This window comes from Corvus moneduloides, chromosome 12, assembly GCF_009650955.1.
Source record: "Corvus moneduloides isolate bCorMon1 chromosome 12, bCorMon1.pri, whole genome shotgun sequence".
Classification (NCBI taxonomy): domain Eukaryota; kingdom Metazoa; phylum Chordata; class Aves; order Passeriformes; family Corvidae; genus Corvus; species Corvus moneduloides.
Window position 1 is genome coordinate 13002513 of NC_045487.1, and position 12046 is coordinate 13014558.

A 12046-nucleotide genomic window follows, 5' to 3' on the forward strand; every position below is an offset into this window, starting at 1 on the left:
GAGCTGTTAGCACTGTAAAAAGTGAAGAGGAAAGAATGCCTGCCTCTCCTCTCTAACACTTGGAGGCCTGAGCAAAGGCTCTGGATTTGCCATCAAGAAATAATGGAAGTAGTGGAGATGCTCGCCCACTACACCACTCCCCCTTTGCCCTGCCGGCCCACGTTCGGTAGGACTGTAATGGGGCCTTTCCAGACCCTCTTCCATATGAATGGCATCATCTGCAAGCCTTGGGCTCACAGGAAGAGATGAAGAAATTTCACCTTTACATTCCAACGTCTGGGACATTTTTTTGGTTTGCATCTGCTTTCTGTGTAGAGAGGTTTTTGTATTTACATTTCTTAGAGAGTTTTTTTGTGTTAATAGCCCTCTTCCTTCTCTGAGAGCAATAATCATTTTGTTCTCTGCAATGCAATTTTACGATCAAGCACTTGTGATCTTTTCAAACTTAGCTCTATTTTATATGTGTATTGTTAAAGACTTCTTTATGCCCTTGGTGCTGTGGTGCTTAAGGAGCCCTTTGTGCTTTGTGTGTGGCCATTTTGTTTGTACCTCGGCCTCTTGCTAACCTGATTCTGCCTCCTCTGCTCTTTGGTTGGGTGGAGGGCAGCTTGTAAGTGAAATTGTTAACATTCACTTGATGGGCTTACAAGCACCCCTGTAGATTCCAGATGATGATAGTTATGATGTGGATACAGGTAGGTGTAACAGCAGATTTGAACCTATTAAGATCTTGATCATTTTGTTACTCTCGAAACTTTGCTTAAACTCTAAATCACCTATTAAAAAGGCATTTTTGCATTTAGTGTAGAAGATATAAAGCAGTTTATCATCCTGGAAAATACCAATCGAATTTTACAATGCAGTTAGTGACTAGATGTTTGAGTCTTGTTGTGGAAGGAGTATAATAGATGTCTGAGGGGAAGACAAGGGGGATGAAGACACATTGGTCTTAGTAAGAACTGACAAAATCCACTTAATTCTTCATCTGCGGTGGAGTGTTAGGAGGACACAGAGGTATGGTAGGGATCTGGATGAATGGAAAGAATAGGCTACAGCCTTCAGGTCCTCCCTAAACTCTGCCCAGGGTATCTGATCTGAAATCTTTTCTCTCAGGTCTCATGCACAAGGAGAGGAGGGAGCGGGAAGGAAGTTTTGTCACTGAGACATACAGCTTGGTACAGATGATGGAGAGGTTTTGGATGTGCAAATACAGTTTTACCAGTCGGACAGCTCCTTATCCATGGCCCTCCAATTACTCCACTGTACTTGTCATTCTCCTTGGAAGTTCAGGGGTTTTTAAAGAAAAGACCAAACTGTTTCTAATGGTGCCAGAGAGATTGCAGTTTAAAACCACATGATTAAAAATAAGTTTCTTTAAAGCCCTGAATTCTGTTTATAAAAATAGATGTTGAACATACGGTACAACATAAAAATCCATGTGGTCCTGCAGAAAAAAAAAAAAAAAGTAGAAAGCACTTTAGCCTAAACCAGATGTGCGAAAGAGAGCTCCTAAACGTATTTTGTATTTTTTATTTGTGTGTATGTGTTTGTGTATGTGGGAGATATTTTTGGTTCCTGCTAGGCTTCTTTGCAGCAAAGCCCCTTTCTAGAATTTACTTTCCTTTATTAGAGTTGCAGCTCGGCTTTGTGTAGGCCTCTGGGGGTTTTGGCCAGCCGTTGGCAATTTCTCTCAGACACCCAATTACCCCTGACGTCAATGCCGTCTCTCCCATCTCCCTTGGGTGCCCACATTTTTTCCTTTGTAACACTAATAGCTGACTAGCTAAGTGCCTGTTATTTCCTTGGCAGAAGATTTGATTGTGTTTTGGGCCGGATACTAAATCCAAAAACTATGTAAAAATGTCAATAGGTGAGTGCACATTGATTTCGGTTAGTCACAGTGATATTTGAGCCCCTTTGGGGGCTCTGTCTGGGGAAGTATTTTACAAGAAAGATAATATAACAGAAAATTACTGGAGCTGCACAGGTCTCTGGTGGATTTCTTAGGGGCCTGCTAAGTTTCTGTAGAATCAACAAATGCTTTATTAATCTAAATTTGCGGTTTTGTTCCTGCCTCTCTTCAGACGGTTCGGGCTCGCCGGAGGAGGCTCAGCAGGAGCGGGGCGGCCGGCGGCAGAGCCCGGCCGGGCCGGGGGGCGGCGGCGGGGCCGGGGGGCGGCGGCGGGGCCGGGGGCGGCCGCGGGCCCCTCCCCGCCCGGCCGAGGGCTGCGGCGGCAGATAACGCGGGGGACGGAGGGGGTCCCTGCCAGCTGTGCGGGGCCGGCGCTGACTGGGAGCGGCTGATAAGAGCCCCGCGCGGGAGCCAGCCGGCAGCGCCGCTCCGCCAGCGCGCTGCGGGGCCGCGGCGACTGGCAAAGAAAGTTAAACACAACTGGTCCGGGGGCGGCGGGGAGGGCTGTGCTGGAAGATAATGGTAATTGATTGAATCAAAGTCGCAGAGCAGCCTTGTTTTTCCTCGCAATTAATTTTTTTTTTTCTAATTTTCAGACCGAAGTATCCGAAGAGCTCAGGTTGCACCGAGCACATGCTGCACTAAAAGATAATAAGCACATGCCCTCTTCAGCTTTTTTGGGGGAAATTCAGGCCAAGAAAAGGCACAATTAAATAGAATGCACCCCCCTTAAAGTTACGAGCACACGGTTCCAGGCTCAGTGGAGCGTGCTCTTAAGGACAAGGAAAATCAATGGCTTTTTCAGGTCGCCAGGCTGTGTGCTTGCTGGCTAGCAGGGACGAGCAGTCAATTTTGCCCACAAAGCCAGCAGATAGTGACACCAGAGAAGGGGATTGTCAGGGGACTGAGTTGTGCAGTGTCCACACATTGGGCATTTCTGCAGCCCTTCTTCCTCTCCTGCTCCCCACCACAGCCTCACGCCCCACAGCTCAAGATGTTTGCAGAGGAAAACAGACACATGCCATTTGTATTTTTGTATCAGTTACTTTCCAGGTTTAGTTTAGCCAGTTTGGATCTTTTTCACCAGCAACTTGTTGGCCAGAAATTTTTCTTCACTTTTAAGGGGATTCCCTGTATAGCATTCAGGACTAGTAGTATAGTTTATGTGCTTTGAGTAAATAAAACCTTTTAGTCTTTGGCAATTGCATCTACAAGCAGTAAAATCTTATGTCAGCAGACCATGTAGAGTGCAGGATACCTAATAATTAGTAAACCATCTAAAAAAGTCTTCTGCTTGATCAGACGTGGTGCTTAATGTATAGTGCTGTAACTTGCCCAGCACATAATTAGTATTGAGGGTGGAAAAGCCCTCCTCTATGGACCATGACACCACAGACCTAAACTGACATTTTTTCACACATTAGAGTTTTCTTTCTTTAGTGGACAACATTTCTTTGCTCGTTTTAAAAATCATTCTCTAAGAATTAACAGACTGTAATAGCGTATTGTATATCTTAAATGAACCTTGCAAGCTCTAACAGTGTATTCTTCTTTCCATATAGGCACTGTGTAGGGTGGGCAGGCAAGCAGTATTGTAGTGCAAGAGAGATCAAACGTTGGATAGGAAAAAAACCCCAAACCTAACCTGGGAAATAAAAATTAACCAACCCATTTTTGCAGTGATTTTGTTGGATCCCATCCTGGAACAAGTATATGTATGAAAGTGCTAGGAAAATGAATGGTCCTTATTGAGGTAAGACACTATGGTTTATCTAATAATGAAGAAGTTGAGATTTTCACTAGAGCTCTGTATGTTTTCCTCAGAATGGCAACAGGAGATTTCTTTATGTGTGGGCCAAATTCATAGGATTTCTTCCCAACTAGTGAAAGGGTGGAGCATTTGCTGTCTGTTTGGGCAGGAGCAGGGTATCCTGATATTCTATCAAACAGACTAATAGGTGTCCTCTGCTGAAAGAGCTGGTAATCTGCCTTGTCATGACCATTGGTTATGAAAGGAACAAGTCAGCTGTGAAGAAAGATGACTTTCTTGAAGGCACCATGTAAAATCTTCGGCCTAATGCCAACACAACCGTTGCTGATCAACTTTGGTCAGGACATGGCTCAGATTAGAGACTCCCTGTGTGGAAAAAAGTGGTTTTTTCTTTTGTCTTACAGTCTTGAGAGCCTACTGGGTTACTGCTGCTGACCTTCTGTCTTTGACATTTCAGGTTCCAGTGTAATTAAACCCACAACTGTAATGTGGTCTTTTAGCCACTCTGGTATGACCGACAGGTGACACTGTCCTTCTCTACCTTAAATACAGCTGGTGAACTACTCCTGGGCAGTCAGATGTTTTTAGACTAGAGCAGTGCTTGGTAGCACCCCTTTCATCCTCCTCCCAGCCTGGCCCGTGTACTCAGTCTGTTGGTCTCAGAAGTGCTGACAGCAATGTGGAAAACAAAGTCTTTGCCAAAGCAAAAGCACTATGAGGTCATTTGGATAGATAAAAGTAAGTGAAATTCGTGGAGATAAGGTGCACCCACTCAGCACCTGCCCACCTCTGTGCTCATCTATGCTAAGGCACGTTGCTGCCAGCAGGGCTGCTGCCAGGGCTCTGCTGGCATCAAGCACTCCCTGGGCTGAGCCACCAGCCCTGGCTGGGAGGGGCATGAGGAAAGGACAAAACCAGCTTCTGCTGGAAAGATTTAAAAAATGACCCCTCTGCTAAGATGCAGTGCTGAGTTTTGGGGTGTGGGCCAGTCTGTAGGGCACTGGCAGTTGGCAGCCACAGGCAGCTGGAGGAGCTGGCCTCTAGTGAAGCAATTCCTGAAATTAAAAGGGGGCAGGTTTTAACTTAAAACCGAAACAAAGAGCACGGCTGGCTGTGCTGTTCCAGGTCGAGGCGCATTGGTGGCTGTAGGTTTTCCTGTGTTGTGTCACCTCCAGTGCGGGTGCTGGGCGTGTGAGACGCAGGCACAGCAGAGCTGCCGCAGCAGGACAGACACGCTGCGCTCCCTGAGCTGAGGTGGGACCTGTTCTCCTGAACCACACCCATGTCTGTGGGGTGCAGAGGGGCCAGGGGCTGCAGTGGGTGGGCAGGGGGGTGGTGAAGGGGAAGGCAAGGCAGGGGTCAGTGGTGGCAGTGACAGGAAGCAGGCGGCTGGCACCGTGGGGGGGACACAGCAGGGCCAGTCCCTCTGAGGACAGAGGGAAGCAAGCTATGGGACTGCCCGCAAATAGTGGGGTGAGTTAAGATACCTTAAAGACACCTTCTCAGTAGTTTGCTGGGAAACAGACTTGTATGCTTGTTTTGCTACATCCTAGCTTTTAAATGTACAGTGGGAGATAAAGGACACACTAGAGGAAAAGCTGGGTGAATTCCCAAAGCAGGGAAGGTAGGAGAGTAGATACAGGGCAGCAGCTGCTTGGGAGCCGGCAGCAAGAGGAAGTATCAGCATGGAGGGGAGCAGAAAAGGAGGAATGGAGAGGGAAACATCCCCCAAATTATTTCTATCCCTTTGTTAAGAACTTGGGACATTGGTGAGTGAAACAACTCCTGGTTTTCCTGGAGCATTTCCTTTCCCCTACATTTGTACTGGCCTGTATGGCCTTGCAGCCCAGGTCTTTTTCTGCTCCTGGGTGTGGGTTACACCTATTACCAAAGTGTCACTAAGGTATTAGGATGGTTTTCAGGTGACTGCTCTGACAATGGGGTTGTTCTTGCCCTATAATTCACAGAGCTTCACTCAAGTCACAGCCAGAACATTACACCTGCCCCGGAGAATGAGGAGGAAATTCACCAGGTTATTTTAAGTTGATTCTGTGGAAGCATGTAGGAATATTTCCAAGTTAAACTCAAAGGGAAATGATCAGATTGGCTGCAGATTTCATCAGGTTTATAGTTGTATTAGGAATCTCACATGAATCTTTAAAAATGTTTTAGAATTGAAAAACTTAAAGGTTTTGAGAAAACTTGTTGCACAAAAATGATCAGTATGAGTATGTATCTCATACAGGACAAGTAGGCAAGTTCAGTAAGGCATCAGTTACTTTATGTTGAGATAGCCATGTGAACATAAGCACTTGAGCAGTGTGAATAGCCATTAAGAAGCATCAGAGTTCTGCTTTGTCTTTTAGTTGTAGGCAAGTGTGCAGGAGACTTGTGAAATTTTTCTTTCAGCTCTGTTAGTGCCAGGTTTAAGGAGTGTTAGCTGAGCAATAGTGCCTTTCTGAAGCACATAATCTTTAACTTTTTCCCCTTAATCTTTAAATGCGCATTATATTCACCTAGGTCTTGTAATTATGATAATTTTTGTTCTTTGTTTTTTGGTTTGTTTGTTTGTTTTGTTTTTTCCTGGATCTTCATTATGTGCGGAGCAGTCTCTCCATTGCCAAGCATTGATGCTCTCTTTTATATTGCTTTTATAGCCCCGCATTGTCCCTGGTCTTGGGTTCACAGAGCTGGTAGACAAAGCAGTTGGCAAGGAGAGTGAATGACTTCAGGAAAGGATAGACTTGTGTGCTCTGACCACGGAGATGACAGAAATGTAGAAGGGATGGGAAGAGGGTGAGCAAGGTCATGAAATCAGGGAAGTGAATGGATTGTATTCCAGAGAAAGGTTAGAGTAATAGGACTGGAAATGGGGACAGAGGATGTGAGTCGGGGGGGAACTGGCAAGAGGAAGATGAGAAATGTCAAAAGAGCGTGGGGAGAGAAGAAGGGGAATAGACCGGTAAAAGGTAGAGCGGATCTGGAAGCAGCAACTAAGAAGTGAAACACACAGGCTAAGATTGTCGACTCAGAAGAAGATGTGGGAAGTGTAAGATGAAAGGAACAACTTCAGCAGGGAATAATATCTTCCACTCTTAAAAAAGCCCAAAACTTAGTAGAAGGAAGAAATGAATCTACTTGGTTTTACTTTTGGCCGGGCAGTTCTGCTTTCTTTTCCAACATTGATGGCTGTCTCATGATTTCCCTGAGACATTGTCATAGAAATGGACATGGAAAGCAAATGTCCTGCTTCTAGGAAGCATGGTCAGGTAGTGTCTTCTCTACCCAGTGAGAGATGGGCTTCCAGTAGCTAGCCTATTTAGAGTAATTTTTTTGGTAAAGTATCCTAAAAAAAAAAAGAAAAAAGAAAATGACTGGTGACTTTCTTCTGGTAGCAAAAAAAAAAAAAAAAGACTTTGAGAAACAGTTTATATGGAGGTGATCTCCATATGTCCTTTCCAGGCTAAAATACTCTGTGATTGAACCTTCTGAGGAAAAAGAAAATGTGTAGTTTGAGTTTTGTTTCTGGTGCAGGTTGAAAAGGCTTGATGAGCAGTGCTCTGTTCTAGTAAAGTTGGATGAGAATTAACCAAGTGATTGACTTCCACAATCCCAACAGCAAATGTTGCCTGAGTTCCTGGGTAAATAACTCAATTAGCTCTGCAAGATGCCCTTCTTTTGGGTGAGAGTCAGGGACCACTTTAGGATGTCACTCCCTTTGCAGGAATGCCCATGGGTTTCCAGAAAGTGAGACTGGAAAAGGCACACATGCTCCTGGTGACAGGAGCTTGAGCTCATTACTCTGATTTTTAGATATGCTGGCATTGTCTCAATAGCCTGCACTCACATTTATGGCCTTTCCAGACTACTTATCTAGGAGAGAATGTGTGCTCAGCCTGCTCCAGTTATGTCTGAGCTTGAGCTTAGGGCCCAGACAAAGCACACCAAGGCTTGGGCAGCCCCAGTATTCCACTCTCAAAGATGCAAAGGCAAAACACAAAGTGGAGGTAGCTCTCCATGCAGATCTTTACATTCTGGACATCCTGTTTGGTGGTCCCACTGTCTCCTGAGACTGTCTGAACAACTGCATCAAAAATAGCTGAACTATTAGAAAATTATTCCTTCCCATGAATGAGCATGTAGGTATTTTTCTAATGAGATAAAAAAAGAGAGTCTTATTCTGCACCATCCATATTAGTTTGCACTCCAATTAATTCCTTCTTGTTAATTTATCTTGGAATGTTTTGAAAGATTTCTCAGCGTCTACCAGGGCATTTTGTGGGACAGTCTATGGAAAGGACAGAACATTTGCTGAAGAGCCTTTACTGTATTTTCCCATTAGAATTCTCTACTCAGTGCTAAGGTTTCAAGAGGCGTTGAGTGAGCTGGTTGAGCCTCCTTTTGAACCCATCATGGATTTTTCTTTGTATTTTATTTCCTTTAAAGATTATTTCCTTCCTTATGGCAACCACCTTTTGCCAAATGAGTAAGGCATTCCAGTTCTTCCCAGCTTTTGCCCCATTTACCACCTTCCAAAAAAGGTTGCTGGGCTGTATGACCGCATCTCAGATTTTCCCTGGAGGGATCTCTGATTTCTTTTCAATCAGTTCATTTAATTGACCATGTTTATTTCCCTAGCCCTTGCAGCTCCCTGAGTGCAGCTATTCGTCAGAAGCTGGATCTTAAGCATCCTTTTCATGTTTTACCTGGAGAATTTCTTAAACCATCTCATCTGTTCTCAGCATTTGGGGCTAAGCCCAAAAGAGAAGCTCTCTCAATCAAAAGGCTATCTAAATGGGTAATGTGATACCTGTAACAAGGAGGCAAATGTCCCAGTCCCACTGCTCCCATGCTGATCCCACCAGAGCCACAGTAGCTTTGAAGGCTCATTTGGGCAAGGTTCCCAACGTGGATGTTTGCAAGACAGCTAACTGGAACTTGGTACACGTACCTAGCATACTGCTTAGATGTAGAGCCTAGGCATGATGCCCACTTTGGAAAGCAGCTTTGTAGTCTATATTTGCTTAATTTAGTCCTCAGCTGTCCTCCTGAGAATGGCTGTTCGCTGCATGTTAGTGTCCAAGAGCAGGAAGCAATGGAGGCAACTTTCATCAGAAAGAAGATGAAGTAACTTGGCACTCATTGGAGTTTGGAGGCTAAATTGCCTCTTAGAAGATCATCCTTACTGCTTGTCTAAGGAGTTTCCAAGCTGTAAATGGGATGGGAAGAAGGATGCCTTTGTATCCTGTGTTCCCCTTTTCTAGATGTTGTCTTGGTGACATGAGCTTCCTTCTTCAAAGTCCATAAAATTCTGTTTGAATGCTTTTCATGCTCTAGTTTGGCATACAGCATAAACCCAAGCAAACTGACCTGAGACAGGAATGCATTTTCCTCTTCAGTGACTGCTGTCTGTGTCCACTGCTAGCATCTATATTAGCAAATACAATTTCTTGGAAACATCCCGAAGCTTTTCTTTTCCAGAATATTTTTAGTAGTAACAAAGCACTGTTATTTCCTAGAAAGTTTGGTCAGGTTCTTCCACATCAATTTTTACATCCCTGTTCTATTACTTCCTTATGACACATACTTTTATACTGTCTTTTTGAAAATAAACATTCAGGGGTTGGACTAGACGATCTCCAGAGGTCTCTTCCAATCCTGGCTATTCTGTGAAACATAAGTCAGGAGTAATTAGAGAGAAATGCACCACATTTGTAGCATAAATAGAAGGAAGTAAATGGTATGATGTGTCACTACAGTCAATGGTCAAATATCCAAATTTTAATCTTGAGGGCTGAGTTAAATAAAAAGAGATCCTTTTAAATAACTTGACATTCCCTTAATGATCCAGGAAAGGTAAATCTGAACATTTGACTTCATTGCAATAATACAGCTAGTTTAAATTTTTATTATTTTTAGGCCTGCAGCCAGCAGGCTGGAGTAAGTTATTTGCAGTGTATTTTTAAAGTCCATATTGAAATATTAGCCATAACTGTCTGCTGTGTATAAAAAAAGAGGAGGGGGGGGTGGGTGGGTGGGTGTATGTTTGAAGTTTAATCATGCTTCTACTTATGCTCAGTCCCAGAGCAATCCTTTTTTCTGCTGCTGAGCTCAAACAGCTAGTAGCCAGGTTTGATCTGCTGCCCCATGGAGCAGTGCCCTATGTGAATTTGAAGTTTTCTCAACCCGGGAGGCCTGCAAATAAAGACTAGCCTCAGGTAGCCAGAGCTCTCCTTCCCAAAGCAGCTCCTGGGGCGCTGCCTGGAGCAGTCCTCCTGAAATTGTTTCAGGCAATTGCTACAGAGTATTTCTACTACTGCCCTTCTCACCCCTCCTTCCCTCTCCTCCTCCTGGTGTAAGGGAGGAGTTTTGGAGTCCAGGAGTCCTATTTGACTGTAATAAAATGAAGAAAAAAACCCCAAAAAATAAAAAGCAGAGCAGTTTGTAGGGAACTGGCACAGACTGTGGAAACAGGAGCCACAGCAAGACAAAACCCAGTGGCCTTCAAAACTTTTTTCCCTTCTTTCTCACCACATGACTTGGAGGATGTGGACAGTAATTAAAGGACCCCCTAGCTCCTCATTTTCTGTGCCTGGTCCTTTGATCTGGTTCATGTCGGGTAGCTATTTTCATTGTTCCTGTCTTTTCTTTTATTCTCACCCAGCCCCTTTGATGTGAGCAATGATGATCTTTAATTCCAAAATAGGAGATGGGCAGGATAGCAGTACTGGCCTTATATAATGCATCTTTCACATCTTATTTTTAAACTTGAGCATAATAGGTGTAAGTCAGAGAGCCTGGGGAGCATTAACCCTTTCCATGCAGGGGAACTGCTGAGGAGGTTAAGAGCCTATCACTTTTGGTAACGTCAGTCAGGTTAATCTTCTGTAGAAGATGCCTACAGATGCATTTGTGAAAAATTATTATTATTATTATTATTATTATTATTATTTTCCTGCAAATATGATGGATCTCAAAATATAATCTGGAGGGAGTTTGTCCTAATTGTTCCCATGTGGGAAAAATGTGCTGAGAAAGAACAGTAAAGCTAATGCAGTTATTCTGACTGGCTTCACTTGGCAGCACAGTGGGAGTGAAGCACACTGTTTATTAGCGTATGTTAATAAACTATAAGGGACAAGCTGCAGGTGGCAGTTTATAAACCGTTAGCTCAGGTAAGATAGATGACAATATGGAGGTTATTAGTAACATTAGCACAAGAGAAGGGCTGGAGGTTCTTAGTGTTGTCTGGAAATCACAGAAGCCCGATATATCTCTGTGTTATGCCTCTTCGTTACGGGATGCACAAACCAAGTAGCTGCACTCCAGCCAGGGTGGGCGGCACTGGAGCTGGAGCACCTGGTGCCAGACCATCAGAGCTGGCACCTGCAGGAACCTCTCTGCCAGCCACCCGGGGGACACTCCCCTGCCAGGCTGCGTGGGGTGGCATGTGGCACTCCTGTGCCATGTTTTGGGTGGTGGCACACGGGGCCCTCTGCCCCGTGCTTTGGGTGGTGGCACACAGGACCCTCTGTGCTGTGCTTTGGGTGGTGGCACACAGGACCCTCTGTGCCGTGCTTTGGGTGGTGGCACACAGGACCTTCTGTGCCGTGCTTTGGGTGGTGGCACACGGGGCCCTGTCCGTGCCGTGCTTTGGGTGGTGGCACACGGGGCCCTGTCCGTGCCGTGCTTTGGGTGGTGGCACACGGGGTCCTCTGTGCCGTGCTTTGGGTGGTGGCACACGGGGCCCTCTGTGCCGTGCTTTGGGTGGTGGCACACGGGGTCCTCTGTGCCGTGCTTTGGGTGGTGGCACACAGGACCCTCTGTGCCGTGCTTTGGGTGGTGGCACACGGGACCCTGTCCGTGCCGTGCTTTGGGTGGTGGCACACGGGGCCCTGTCCGTGCCGTGCTTTGGGTGGTGGCACACGGGGCCCTGTCCGTGCCGTGCTTTGGGTGGTGGCACACAGGACCCTCTGTGCCGTGCTTTGGGTGGTGGCACACGGGGCCCTGTCCGTGCCGTGCTTTGGGTGGTGGCACACAGGACCCTCTGTGCCGTGCTTTGGGTGGCGGCACACGGGGTCCTCTGTGCCGTGCTTTGGGTGGTGGCACACGGGGCCCTGTCCGTGCCGTGCTTTGGGTGGTGGCACACGGGGCCCTGTCCGTGCCGTGCTTTGGGTGGTGGCACACGGGGCCCTGTCCGTGCCGTGCTTTGGGTGGTGGCACACGGGGTCCTCTGTGCCGTGCTTTGGGTGGTGGCACACGGGGCCCTGTCCGTGCCGTGCTTTGGGTGGTGGCACACAGGACCCTCTGTGCCGTGCTTTGGGTGGTGGCACACGGGGCCCTGTCCGTGCCGTGCTTTGGGT

General features: G+C 46.2%; 1 protein-coding gene across 5 annotated transcripts in view; it reads left to right on the top strand.

The window, feature by feature from the left end:
* ZNF423 (zinc finger protein 423) overlaps nucleotides 1-12046 on the top strand; it is a 230792-nt gene that overhangs the window by 92243 nt on the left and 126503 nt on the right. The window contains exon 1 of one of the 5 annotated variants that reach the window (XM_032121822.1): nucleotides 4862-4937. The exons of the other annotated variants lie outside the window; for them this stretch is intronic. The gene's annotated coding sequence lies outside the window, so the exon portion shown is untranslated. Of the gene's footprint in view, nucleotides 1-4861; nucleotides 4938-12046 lie in introns of those variants that run through there. 5 annotated transcript variants of the gene reach the window in all.